Source organism: Herpailurus yagouaroundi, unplaced genomic scaffold (assembly GCF_014898765.1).
Source record: "Herpailurus yagouaroundi ecotype Mexico unplaced genomic scaffold, PumYag 141, whole genome shotgun sequence".
NCBI classification, from domain to species: domain Eukaryota; kingdom Metazoa; phylum Chordata; class Mammalia; order Carnivora; family Felidae; genus Herpailurus; species Herpailurus yagouaroundi.
In genome coordinates this window covers 4,493,922-4,500,474 of record NW_024412396.1, presented here as the reverse complement: position 1 = coordinate 4,500,474, position 6,553 = coordinate 4,493,922, and positions in this window count along the sequence as shown.

Below are 6,553 nucleotides of genomic sequence, written 5' to 3'. Positions count from 1 at the left end.
AACATTTATTAACATCTCCCTAAAGAGTTCAGGAGGTTCTGCTTTAGTGGAAGTTACAAGAATTTTGTTTCCTCTTGATGCCCTGCAGCGGCCACGCAACCCAGAACAGAACTCTGGGAAACCCTTATTCCTGGCAGAAGTTATTTGCATGCATTTTCTACCAGAAGGCACAATCTGAAAACGTCCTGAAGCTTTTATCACTGGGAACACCTTTTCATTAAGGCCGCTAACAATTATAGAGAAAAATCTGTTGAGGGTCAAAGGGAAGTAAAACCCAATACTCTCTCTTTTCCACCTGCCGTTCTTTCCTTATTTAAAGATTCCCCTGAGTACCCTCTTTGCTAGGGAAGTTTTCTTCCCACCCCCAGGCAGAGTTAATTCTTCATTCCCTTCTCTCACAGCCAGAGTTCCTGTTTTTTATTGCAGTACTTGATATTCTTGCATTGAAGTATCTGCTCACAGGCCCGATTCTCTCAATAACCTAAGGGCAGTTCAAGGCCATGGAAGATGAAGTATGTGCCTTCTTAGCTCCACTACCTGCGGCCTCTGCAATGTGGAAATGTTCATAAAGTTCTGTGACAGGCATAACATAATGAGTCAACAAATTCAAGAGGCCAAATACAAGCACGACATACAAATTTAAACTAAATTGATTTGATTGAGGTATGGAAAATCATACCCCATTAAATGAGTAATCATTAATACTTAATGTATTTATTACGGTCATTTAATTTTTCACGTGGGGAAAGCAGAGGAAGAAAGAAGGAGGAAGGAGGTAGAGAATCAGAGGGAAAATACAACAACCAATAGTACAAAAAATTGTAGAGAGGAAAAGTAGAAACGAGAATGAAACAAGAAAAACTATACAAAAATGCAGGGAATGTTAGAGGTGGAAAGGCAGAAATAAAGCAAAAGAATAGCTGAAGTGGAAAATTTGGTGAGGAAAAAACACAAAAAGAAGAAAATTCAACACTTTCATTTTTTATTTTTATTTTATTTATTTATTTTGAGAGAGAGAGCAAGAGCGTGTGCGCACGAGTGGGAGAGGGGCAGAGAGAGAGAGAGAGAGAGAGAGAGAAGGAGGATCCCAAGCAGGTTCTACAGTCAGCACAAGCCTGATGTGGGACTTGAACTCACAAACTGCAAGACCATGACCTGAGCCGAAATCAAGAGTTAGACACTCAACTGACTGAGCCACCCAGGTGCCCCAGAAAAGTCAACACTTTTGAAGTGTTCATGCAAAAGTCTACAATTCAATTTACTGTTATCTCTTAGCACAGACTATGACTATTATTCCTGGTTACTATTTATGACTATTAACCATGACATTATTCACAACTCTACCAATGTTTTTTTTTATCCTTTGACCTGCTGATTTTTCACTTTGAAGGTCCAATAAGTTCAGCCATAACTGCTGCCATTATAACTATTACTCTGTGGAAGAGAATTCACAGGTCTGGGTTTTTGTTCCCTTTAATCTACCGGGTAAGATTGGCCTAGCCAATTAAAAGTATCATGGTTTACCAATTTTTAAGAACCTTCAAAGAAAAATTTACCAATAAGCTATCCAAATGGAAATAAATGGAAATTCAATAAATGTTTGAATTGAAAATAAATAAAGGTTTTAACTGTTTAGATTGATTTCTAAGCATAGGTTTTTTTTAAAATAGCAGAGTATTTTCTTTTCTTTTTTCTTCTTTTTTTGGCCAGGTTTTCTTTTCTGTGAGATTTTCCTTCTAGTCTTATCTTCCTAAAATGCCTTCAGGTTCCATAGCAATTACCCATTTTCCTTTGTGGGCCTTATCTATTTTTATTACTTAGCAATAGTCAGTTTCCCTCAAGCAGGGCTGTGGTAATTAACCGGAATAACAGGGAATGACTCAGATCCCTGATCCAAATTTCTCTTCCAGCTCCAAGTTCCAAAAATAGTCCTCTATTAGTCAAAAGGCTCATTTCAGTAATATTCATTGTTTAGAGGGTCTGTGAGTACATTCTTTATACTCAGGAGCCTCTATGAGGCTTTGTGTTTTGGCTCCCCAGCAGGAGATTTCCCTGGGCTAATGTAAAACATCAAGTCTTACAAACCTTTTCAAGCTTTCAAGCCCAAAATATCATCATGAACCTCTAACTAGCTCCAGGACATCAGGAAAGCAGTGAGTTCTTTGGCCTTCAGTTTCATGATCCATAAAATGAACCCCGCATAAGCGAAGCTTTAAATATTAGCTCTAAAATATTCTATTTCTAAAGGGACTTGCTCTTCAAGGTCTTGCCAAACTTTCACAAAACAGAATTTGAGGCAGCAAGTCTGCTCAGAATTCAACAGAAAGACTTCTTGCAAGATCTTTTAAAGTTACTTTCCTAAATCAGTCTACCAACCAATATCTACTGAATAATGTATATATCCAAATATATACAGCTAGAATTCACAGGAAGAAGTCTCTGTCCCCTGCCCCTTAAATTTTGATAGGGCATACAATAAGAAGAAAGTGACAATACAGGTACAATGTGAGCCTCAAATGAATGATAAAACAATAAAAATTCGTATCAGGTAAACCTCAGATAGACTAAGGAGATCTTAAAAAGTGTCCACAGAAAAGTGGAATTTCAGTGAAGTCTACAATAAAAATAATGTATGCTTCAAATGGGAATGAGGTAGGAATGAGTATAGAGGTGACATTAGTTTTCATTGTTTTTAATGTTTATTTATTTTTGAGAGAGCACAACCAGGGGTGAGGAAGAGAGAGAGGGAGACAAAGAATCCAAAGCAGGCTCCGGGCTCCAAGGTGTCATCAACACAGAGCCCAATGTGGTCTCAAACCTATGAACCGTAGGATCATAACCTGAGCTGAAGTCAGATGCTTAACCGACTGAGCCACCCAGGTTCCCCAAGGGTGTGACATCAGTGCAAACAAACAAACAAACAAACAACATGTTTCATTTGGTACGCATATCTGTCTTCAGGTATGCCATGCCTGACTTCACCCCTACAGTCCTTCCATATGGAATGCCTTCGATCCATTCAAGTCCACTGCTTTCTACCCCCTTCAAATCTAAGCACAAAAACACTTTCTCCACGAGGCAGTCTCTGATCCTACCGTTGAAAGTTACCGTTTTCTCTCTTGACATTCCACATAACCTTCTCTTTTTCTCTTTTACAGTGTCTGTCACTTATTCCCCTCTACTGGTCTTTCATGTTTTCTCATACGTCTGCTGCTAGACTTCACAATCCTCAGGGGAAACAGTCAGTCAAATTTACCTTTGTTTACCGATGGAATTTAGATTAAGGCTTTGCATCAGTCACTCATTCAAGTATTCATTTTTCTTATTTTTTTAACCACCCATTCATTCAACCCAAATGTACTGAACTTGACTGTGTACCAGTAATGTGCTGAGAGCTATACAGCTCCCTTAGAGCTTCCATTCTGGTGTGAGAAAACAAGTGATCAATAAACAAACTAATAAATATACAATGTTCCCAGTGTTTATAAGTCCTGTGGGGTGGGGGGAGACTAAGGAGTAAGAGAGTTTAGATTCAGGGGCCAGCATTTACTATATTACAAAAGTGATATATCTAAGGTGGAAACCTTTAAAGAAAGAGACTATTTTGAGGATGGATAAAATAAATTAAGTAGTGATGAGGTTCTTAAGTTATCCCACTGCAAGTAGGAGTAATAAAGATAACTCACACTAAGAATCTTAATAATTTGTACTGCCATATGTAACAAATAGTATACATTTATTACGTGTCTACTATCAGCTAGGCAATGTAGTAGATAATCCATTCAAAAGTAAGAGGGGTGTTATTATTGTTACCATTCAACAGATGAATAAACTGAGACTCAGATAGGTTAATATGCTCCGGATCCCTAAGTAATGGATGAATGAGGTATGAATGGAATCCAGATCTGTCAAACACAAATGCTAATGCTGTTTGTCTCAAATACCTGTCCTTTACTAGGCATGGATGGAAGAACGGATTTACTTCTGACTGCTTCCTGGAGTCTCTCCTCTGAAGAACATGCTGGTAGCTCCTCCCAGCTTTGTGCCTGGCTGTACGTCTTTTAGAGAAGCAACCATCTGAACATGGACCAGACATTCCTGAATCCAGAGCTTGGAAGGGAACTGAGAAGGAAGCATGCATGTTCTAGTTTCCCACAAAAGGAATTTGGCTCTGGCTTCTGTAAAAGGAGATCTTCTGAGTCTGCATGGACCACAGACAAAGGTGGAGCCAATCCAGAGAAGAAAAGTGAGGCCCACAGGCTCCTCCCCCCTTGAGCGGCAAGATGCCCAGCTCACACAGAATTCCAAGCTTCAGGGTCTAAAAGCACAAATTCTGGGCTGAGATTTGATGGAGGCAATGATTCTCTGCACCTCCAATTTCTGTGACGTGAAGCGGGTATCGCGGCCCAAAAGAAGAAATCAGGTTTATAGGGTCTCCCCAAAGGCAGTGCAAGAGAAAGGTAAGTGCAGAGAGCGGGCCTTGGTATCCAATTCTGGGTAGCTGACTTCTCATTTCATCAGGCTCTCTGTCCCATGCCCACCTCGGGCTGGTGTCCCTGGCAGCCAGAGAGGAAGAGCAATGTCTCAGCCCACCCCCACCCCCACCCCCAACCCAATTGGGGCCTGGGAGACTGCTCGGCAGAAACGTGCAATTGAAATTTATTTGCATTATGATACCAAAATATACTAAATAAGCAAGGCACGAGGGGAAACCTCCTAATTACTTCCACAACCAAACCACTGAAGCGTTGGAGGGAAGGAACCACACACAGGAGTGGTTGTTCCCAGGACGGAGCTAGGATGCTGCGGGAATGAGCAGGAAGTCACCACGACCTACTTCATGTGGGGCAGGTGAGACTGACCTTCCCTCGATTCCTTAAAATAAGCCCGCATTAACTGAGATTCTCTGCAACTACACCAGCAAACATAAGAGACACAAGAAAGGGAAGGAACGCTAGCTAAGATATCTGAGCTACCTCAAGACTGAACGCTCCCAGGAGTTCCTAAAGCCTGTTGGGTTTTGCTGTAGCTAAGCTGCCTGGAGAATCTGATAAACAAGGAAGCCAAGATAACTGTGTGTTTGTCAAGCACCCAGGTCGTCTGGTATTTATCCCAATTGGGACTTCTCTTCCATACTATGTGGTACACCTGACGAGGTAACTCATTTGTCCTTCTCACGATGCCTGTATTCCTCAGTTAACGTTCCTGTTAAAATTGTATCTTTTCTGTATGAAAACAATGCATGTTTACTGCAAAGATTTTAGAGAAATCAGACAAGACAAAAATACCTTTAAAAAGGACCTGTGATTTTATTGAACAGTGATACAGCTGAATATTTGTGTATTTTCTCAATTTTTTCTTCAATACAGGCATCGCACATACTCCTTTGTACCTCCTTTCCTCACTTTGTAATCTACCCTGAACACTCACATGTTTGTAGGCATTCTGCTATATCATCCCTAATAGCTGTATATCATTATGAGGAGAATCAATATCAAACTTAATATAACTCGGGGCGCCTGGGTGGCGCAGTCGGTTAAGCGTCCGACTTCAGCCAGGTCACGATCTCGCGGTCCGGGAGTTCGAGCCCCGCGTCGGGCTCTGGGCTGATGGCTCAGAGCCCGGAGCCTGTTTCTGATTCTGTGTCTCCCTCTCTCTCTGCCCCTCCCCCGTTCATGCTCTGTCTCTCTCTGTCCCAAAAATAAATAAACGTTGAAAAAAAAAAAATTCAAACTTAATATAACTAATTCTCTATTGCCAGACTTCTAAATTGTTTCCAATTAATCTCTGTCATAGAAACACTGAAGAACAGTCTCATATACAATTTTAGTCCAGGGGCATCTGGGTGGCTCAGTTGGTTACGGGTCGACTTTGGCTCAGGTCATGATTTCACGGTTCATGGGTTCGAGCCCCGCCATCAGGCTCTGTGCTGACAGCTCAGAGCCTAGAGCCTGCCTCAGATTCTGTGTCTCCCTCTCTCTCTGCCCCTTCCCAAACTCGTGCTCTTTCAAAAATAAATAAGTGTTAAAAAATTTAGACCATACACCTGATTTTTTTTAGCATAGACCCCTTAAGTGGAATTGCTGTGGGAAAACAAAATATTCAAACTTTTAATTGTTTGAAATTTATTATCAAATGGCCTTCCAGAAAGTTCACAGTGAATTAAACTCTCAACAGCAATGTGTGGGAGTATCCAATTCCTATGTCCTCATCAACACTTGATGTTACCATTTTTAAAGTCCTGTTAATGTTCGCTTGATGGTCTTATAATAGTTCTCAACACTGGTTTCTCATTAAAATTGCTTCAGGTGGGGCACCTGGGTGGTTCAGTCCATTAAGTGTCCGACTCTTGATTGTGGCTGAGGTCATGATCTCACAGGTTGTGAGTTCGAGCCCCGTGTAGAGCTAGAGCTATCAGTGTGGAATCTCCTTGGGATTCTCCCTCACTCCCTCTCTGTCTGCCCCTCCCCTGCTCGCTGGCTCTCTCACAATAAATAAATAAACTTAATAAAATAAAATAAAATAAAATAAAATAAAATAAAATAAAATAAAA